The sequence below is a fragment of the Penaeus japonicus genome, unplaced genomic scaffold (genome assembly GCF_977035675.1).
Source record: "Penaeus japonicus unplaced genomic scaffold, GWHDUDI00000001_assembly GWHDUDI00000037, whole genome shotgun sequence".
NCBI lineage: Eukaryota > Metazoa > Arthropoda > Malacostraca > Decapoda > Penaeidae > Penaeus > Penaeus japonicus.
In genome coordinates, this window is record NW_028234439.1 from 10,248,893 (window position 1) to 10,257,106 (window position 8,214).

An 8,214-nucleotide genomic window follows, 5' to 3' on the forward strand; every position below is an offset into this window, starting at 1 on the left:
TTTATTGTGTTTTCTTCTTTCATCTTTTTTATTTCTTCTTTCCTTTTGGGACACGTGTTTGCCATGGTTCTGCCCTCCCCCCCTACAATTGATACATTTTTTTGTAATTACTTTTGCAGCTCCTGTAGTTGTGCGTATTTGAGTCACATTCTGAGCAGATTGTGACGTTTCCCGATGGACAGTTTCCCTTTTTATGTCCATACCAATAGCAGTTCATACATTGTTTGATCTGCGTGAAGCGCTCGTGTTCTATCTGCCAGGGTGCAATGAATAGTCTGAACAGATATATTTCTTTTTCTTTTATTCCTGGATCGCCCCTTTCGGGGAACTAATCCAACTCGGTAGCCAGGTGGCCAAATTCCCTGCCCGCCTGTCCCTTGGGCTCGGTGGGGGAGACGCAGCCGAGCTTACATTAGTGCCCTTGGAGTGTGGCAGTCCCAACAAACCTGCCGAGGCGAGGGTTGGCTTACCACACTGCCCAGTTCAGCGAATACACCACCTTCTGCCAAATGCAAAGCCCGAAGGAGTTGGTAGAGGCGATGCAGGCTTCCCAGGGGGACAGAATATGTTGGCGTTGTGTGTGTGTTTTGCAGGATTGGAGCAAACGCAATGGCGGTTGCACAACCTTGTGCTGAACACTGAGCAATCGCGGTCATAGTCTCCTCTCTGCTTTCCTGCGTTTTGCTCTCTCTCTGAAGTCTGTCTGTTCCCTGCCAAAAAATAGCCGTCCACTTGTATAGCCTCAGGCCATTTTCTCGTCTTCACCGTTAAGGAATTCTCTTGTGCATTTTACTTACACCTTAATAGTTTAGTTAGTGTAATTGGTTTCATCTACTTTTACAAACGTTTTATCAATTTAGCTTCACATTTTAATACTTCCTACCTGGTCAGGCTTTCATCTTTGTTTTTATGAATCTTGTCGACTACAGGATATATGAATGGGCTGGGGAGGCACTGCCGCTCGCTACCTCCACCTACCACTGCCTCACCGCGTCTCGTTCGGTCCCGCAATGTCTCAGGATATGCTCGTCACTGCTAGTTCCGGCATTGCATGAGTCCGAGGCTCGTCGGCTTGTAGATCCTTGCACGGGCCATGCTAATGAGTTGTCACTAACACATATACGTTGCATACCTTGCAAGCAAAAAATAACGATTGCAAATATTGCGTGGGAATCACAGAACACCTCACATTTGGTGGCTAGCGGCGCGATAAGATTCTTAGTTAATATTGAATGTATTTATGGTGATACACTCCCCATTCATATATCCCGTAGTCCACAAGATTCATAAAAACAAAGATGAAAGCCTGACCAGTGCCACAGAGTACTCTGCCTGAGCTGTGCGTGCCTATAACCCTCATCTACAAACTGTATGTTATCCTATCTGTTTTTGTAGAATTTATTGTCAATGCCGCCCAAAACAAGAAAAAGGCTTCTAGTGTTGCAAACACAAGGTAGCAGTGAGCCACAGGGTGCTAGCGCACCTCAAGTTCTTGAAGAGGTAGCATGTGTTGCTATTCCTGAGGTACTTGATGATAATGCAGAAATATTCCGAAACCTTTCAATGCATGAAGAGATTTTGAACATGTTGCAGAGTATGAGAGCGGAGTTGCGAGAAGTAAATAAAAATGATAGTTTGGAAGTTGAAGTAAGAGAGATGAAAGGTCAGGAATGAAAGGTTAGAGAGAAAGTTTAGGGGGAAAAAATGAGAGAGCAAGGAAGAGCGAGTTTTATAGGATATGGGAGTGAACTTGATGTGAATGCAATTAATGAAAGCTTGTCAGAGAAACATAGGGAACAAATTTTGTTAAACGGCCACTGACCCACTGATGGGTCAGTTCATTTGCCGCATTTACCTCAGTATCCTAAGGTTTGGAACAATGTCTCAGGATTTCATTCCTGCACCTGCTCCCTTACCCACATTGTCCCCAGTTGCCTATGCTATAAGTCCACCAGCTCACATAGTCAATAGGGACTCCATCCCGATATTCAGGGGGGGAAACTTCAGAACTGATTTGCTAAAGAGAAACCAGGAATTTGAAACTTGGATTAGAGCAATTGAGAACATTACTCGCCCTGCCACAGAAGAGACATTTCTTAGAAATGCTAAGGCTCATTGCAGGGACAAAGCAGATCTTACTGTCAATGGCCCTGCTTTTGATAGGTTTGTGGATTGGGTTTCCTTCAAGACTGCAGGCTCCTATAGATTATTTTACATCGCTTGAGGCACACGTTTATAAGGGTAATCATGACCACCCTGAATCAATTGGTAATCCATAACAGCTTATATGCTGCATGCTCCCCCAAGCTATCCCTCAGTGGCTGCGTGATTTCTTGACTATCAAGGAGGATGAACTCCCTTCAGTAATTGCTGAATTTCTCAACGGATGTTCAACACGAGAAAGGGCATCTGTCAGTATGACCCTTTTCTCCTCAGTCTGAACCAACACCTGCTAGGCAGCTCCAGCTGCAATATCGACGTTATGTCAATGTCACACACACCTTAATGGTGTGAGTTTCACCACCTTAGTAAGCAAAGCACTAATGAATGCCATGCAGCCAACAATGCCACAGCATGTTTTAACTGTAGGCAGCAAGGACATAGCGCAGCCAATTGTCCCTTTCCTGACCGCCGGCACCGACCAACCCCAACCGACGTCGATTACTCGCGGGGGGGGAAATCAGGGCTAACAACAACAGCAGGTGCACTCATTCACTAATCAGGGAGACCAATTGTACCAATTAACATTAATGGATTTCCTGCATTAATTTTTGTTGAAACTGGTTCCGAAGTCACCATTGTAAAGCTCTCAGCTCTGCAACAGATAACTGGTTATTAGAAATATCTATCTACTAAGACAATTTCAGGAGTTTCAGGAGTTCCAGAAGAAGCCTTGTGCGAGGCAACGCTAACGTTTTGCATTTCACCAAAAGGCAGACTTACTCATAGGCTTCTTTGTGTTGAAAATCTAATGTTTCCAGGTGAAACTTTGCTAGGTATGGACAGTGTCAATTTCACATTAGTTTATCATACCAGCCCTCCATCAGCTAACCTTAAAATTAATAAGTGTCACTTGCCAGTGCACTTCACAGACATACAATCACTGCATCTAAGCCTTGTTTCTGTACCAGACGTGTTCACCACAGAGCAAGATGCTTCCGTCGCTAAGTGTACAGCCACAGCGTCATCTCTAAGCACAGTGATTACCAATGACCATGTGGTGTCCACCAACTTTCAGGAGGTTTCATTACCACAGTGTTTAGCTGATGACAGTGTGATTTTTCAGCATGAGGCTGATGACATTCCAGTTGCCATGCTCAGAGGAAGAAAGTAATGACACACTTTTTCGATTGATTCGCCGCATGTTCACGTCTTCAGAATCACAACTATCCCTAGTAAAGTGGGCAAATTTGTAAGGTGTAAGGTCTCTAGGGCTGTTATTGGAGATGCTGCGGTACTGGAAACTGAAGGTGGTTCTCAGTACATTGTTCCAAACCTTGTTACAAGAGTAATTCCACAGAGGGAATGTGATGTTTGGGTTGTTAATCTTAGCATCCTTTAAAATGGTAGCAAGTTAGGTGATGCATATTGTTTGTCAGAGGAAGAAATTAGTATTTGTGAGGGTAGTAAAGCAGGTTCTCTTTTGGTCGAGGAATCCCCAGGGTTGCCGGGCATTTCACAGAATGAGGAATCCCTGGTTGTGCCGGACGAATTTGAACATCCATCCTTTATAGAGGATGAGTTTGACTGTATGATTTCAGCTCTGAAGAGGACCATTTTACCATCTTCCCTGAGGTTGATCTCTCTCCTTCACCTGTATGAGTAGTGTCTACATCTGATGCCCAAACTAATCTTTTAGGTAATAGGGGTTGAGTTATGTCACCCAATAACCACACCCAGGAGCTTCCAGATATAGATCACCTGTTAAGTCATCTCTCCATTGAGGCCATTCCAGGTTGAAGGAAGTGCTATCCACTGCTTTTTAGTGCAGATAAATAAAATATTGGTACAGTACCTGGTGTTCAACACTATATTAACCTCAGAAACCAGGCTCATATGCACACCTCAATGGTGCCTACCACTTTCCACTCACCAGATCATCAAGGCAGAGTGTGATGAAGTGTTAGAGGCTGGAGTAATCGAGCCCAGTATATCTCCATGGCTCTCTCCAGTTGTATTAGTTAAGGAGAAGGATGGTTCAGTGAGGTACTTAATTCTGTTACTACTCCTGATACTTATCCGCCTCCTCGTATAAACAAACTAATAGATGACTTGAGTAGCATGTCTGTCTTTATTTGTTTAGATGCTAGGGCTGCTCATTGGAGTGTGGAGATAAGACCAGATGACCGCCCAAAGTCCACTTTCACTTTTGGGCTTGCATCAGTGCCATCAACTTTTTAGCACACTATGAATGTGATCTTATCTGTATTAAGTAGGCATACTCTTGCCTACCTTGATGTTATATACATTGCCACATTTGATCTCCACCTCCAGCATCTTGATGAGACTTATCTCCTTAGTAAAGCTCGTCTCAAATTGAACCTTGGTAAATGTGACTTTGCCAAGGATAAAATGCTTTGAAGTTTCTGGCAGTGGTATGGCCCCTTATCTATCCAAGGTGACGTGCATAGCTGAGATGAATGTTCCTAGGAATGTCAAAGATTTACGTTTTCTGGGTGCTACAAGCTTTTTCAGAAAGCACATAGACAGCTGTGCTACTTTAGCAGCCCCTTTGATTAGTCTCCTTAAGAAGGAAACACCATTTGTTTGGGGTTAAGAGCAGCAACAAGCCTTTGAGAACTTAAAAGAAAAGCTGATCACTGCACTTATTTTACAACAGCCAGACTTCACCCGCGAATTTGAAATTCATACTGACACTAGCCAGATTGCAATTGGTGCTGCACTATTTCAGTGTGATGATATTGGAATACCTCATGCTATTGGGTACTTCTCTCGCAAGCTTAGAAGTGCAGAATCAAGGTACCCTGCCATTGATTTGGAAGCTTTGGCTGTTGTTGAGGGTGTCTATGGCCGTCGTTTCAAGATCTTCGCAGATCACAGATCTTATGTTTTTAAATGCAAGACGAAGTCTAGGTTTTCACAATACGTTCATGATCTCTCATACTACCAGTATGAACTCGTATAAACAACGTGCTGTCAACCATGTACCTGATTTGCTCTCACAGCCATGTGCTGTAGTCGACATCACACATATGTAGCCTGATAAGCTTAGGGAAGCCCAATTTGCAGATCCTTCGTGGGCTGAGGTAATTTCTTATCTTCAGGAAGAGCATTTGCCAATGAGGTGGCTGCCACAGGCCCTATCCGAGTTTGAATTGTAGCAAGGAGTACTGTACCATATCAGGTACCTCCCAGACCGGACTATTCATCAGATGGTTGTCCCTCAATCACTCAGAGTGCAGGCTCTTAAGTTAGCACATGGGCTTTCTTTAGCTGCTCATCCTGGTGTTTATTGAACATACCTTAATCTCTGGAACATGTTCTATCTTCCAAATATGTTGAAAGAGTCCCGGTTATATGTCCAGGCTTGTGAGACTTGTTAACACCGCAGAGGAAATACTCAGAGAGCTCCGTTAGAGTCCTTACCACCAGCAAGATACCCTATGGAGCGAGTCTCTGCAGATATTACAGACATAGGTTTTAAGCATTATTGACCACCACAGTCGCTATTTGCAGTTAGTTCCCCTCAACTACTGTAACAAACGCCTTCATAGACAATTGGTTTACTCTCTTCGGCCCACCCTAATATTTACTAACAGAAAATGGACCAGAGTTCACTGCTGGCTTCTTCAGAGAAGAATGTCGTAATTTACAGGTTGCTCATCATTTGACCATTGCGTACCATCCGCAGAGTAATGGTATGGTCAAGCGAACCAATAGCATGGTAAAGGATGCTTTGGCTATGCTTGCTGAAAACGAGCCCCACCGTTGGGCCAGGTATCTCTTCACTATGCGTCTGGGGATCAACGCTTCCATCCATCACTCTAAGAATGAATTTCTCTTCTTGTTATTGGGCCAGCACATGTATTCTCCTTTGACTAATACCAACGTAATAGAGTTCGAGCATGATGAAGCCTCTGATTTCCAAGAGAGTATCAGAAAGGCCAGAGATGTAGCGACAGAGACGGCTAGAAACGTGGGCCAGGCATTTTAACAAGGCCTCTAGGGTCGCCTTTTCTCCAACTATAGGTTCCCAAGTGATGAGGCAAATACCTTCATATGTCAGAGAGGGACCTCTTGGTTCCCATTGGGCTGCTCCCTGCCACATTATCAAGAGACATGGACCAGTTTCCTTCTTACTAGAAGATACCTTGCCGCCTAACGCACAACACCATGCTCATGTAAATGATTCAAAGCCTTATGTTTCTCCTCCTCCTCGGCCATCCTGAACCCGAAGATGAACCTGTTGCAGCAACATCCGAATCTCAGGAGAGGACTTCATGGGAAGGCAATGCCGTTAGGGTCCATCAGGTTGGCCGTCCTTGGTCGAAATGACCACCCAACTTGGTGTGATGCTGTTTGATTCCGTCATACCTGGAACCACGTAAGATTGCTCAAAGGATTCTTTAAGGGTCGTTCTGTTATGGTTTAGTTTGTCTAGTGTTCATTTTATTTTTAGCTGTATTCCCCTTTTATTTATTTTGCTATTTGTTGCTTTTATTTTCTTTAAGGTTCGTTTTGCTTTGCTGAATTTGTTGCTGTTTGCATTTAGCTTTTTATCATTTTACCTTTTTTTATTTTTTTATTTTATTCCTATTATGTGCATGTCATTTGATTTCCTGTTTTATGTTCGCCATTTTATAAATTTTAGTATCAACGCTCTTAATTCACTATATTCATTTTTACTAACCTTGTTTTTTAGGCCGAAATGTTTTCATTTTGTCTTAGTTTACCTGATTTTACATTTTATTTCGCATTTAGTCGTATGTTGCTGACTATTTTAAGCTAATATTTCATATTTCATGGTTTATTTTATTGCATTATATTAGTGTACTGAATTTATGAAGTTGATAGTATTGTGTATATTAAATTAAAGCAAACCTTTTGTTTTCCATTCAAGAACTACATACAGTTTATAAACCCATGTAATTTTACTCCCCTTTGAGCAGCCGACTAATTGGGTGAAACTTTTCAGGAGCTTCAGATGCTTCGCCCGGGGCTTCATGGTTGAGCTTGTCGGCCATGAGGTAAGCATTCCTCTGACAACAAGGCCAGGATCCATCAGGATCCACCAGGAGTCCTGAGTGGACAATGCCGGACTTGGCCCTATCCAGGGATGATACCAACCTTTCTGGATTTGTCGCCTTTCCGCGGCCACCTTCGCACTTCTGACCGGGGAAGGAAAGTTGAGGAAAACATCTTCCTGCAACTGAGACCTGAGGAACCCATCTGACTGGAACGTTGCTTCATTAATACGATTGAATTATTTGCACAAGTGTTTGACCGCTCACAATCATCAATAGGCCTGTTCTCTGCTCGGAGACCACCGGAGTACCTGTGTGACCCACTAAATGAGTGGTCACACTGATTTGCTTGACAAAATGATCCGTATGGCAATTTCGCACATACTGTGCATACACTGTATTGTAAGAACAATAAGAGAGTCTGCTCCAAGACACGTTGTTTCCTTCCCTTTTGACCCCATGGAACTTAAGTGATTTGGCGGTGCTCTCACAGAATTTTACTTAAAAGATAAGTAGTTGGTTGCTCATGTTTCGTCCCCTATTATTAGTTTATGCTGTATGCTTGTTCTTTGGGCGCACCATGAATTAGGAGCCATTGTTTGCTCACGTGTTCCCTGCCAATAAATAGTCGTCCATTTATATTGCCTCAGCCGGCCATTTTCCTGTCTTCATTTTCATTTTATTGTGCATTTCACTTATACCTTAATGTTTTAGTTGGTTTAATTGGTTTCATCTACTTTTACAAACGTTTTATCAATTCAGCTTCATATTTTAATACTTCCAGCCTGGTCAGGCTTTCATCTTTGTTTTTATGAATCTTGTGGACTACGGGATCTATGAATGGGCTAGTGAGGCATTGCCACTCACTACCTCCACCTACTACTGCCTCGGCTGACATAGTTTCCATCCCTAAACCAAAGGAGCCAAGATGGCAGAGAGAATGGTACTGAACCGGCTCCAATAGAAGTTGGGACCTCCACATGAACACCTACATGGGTTCACATGGGGT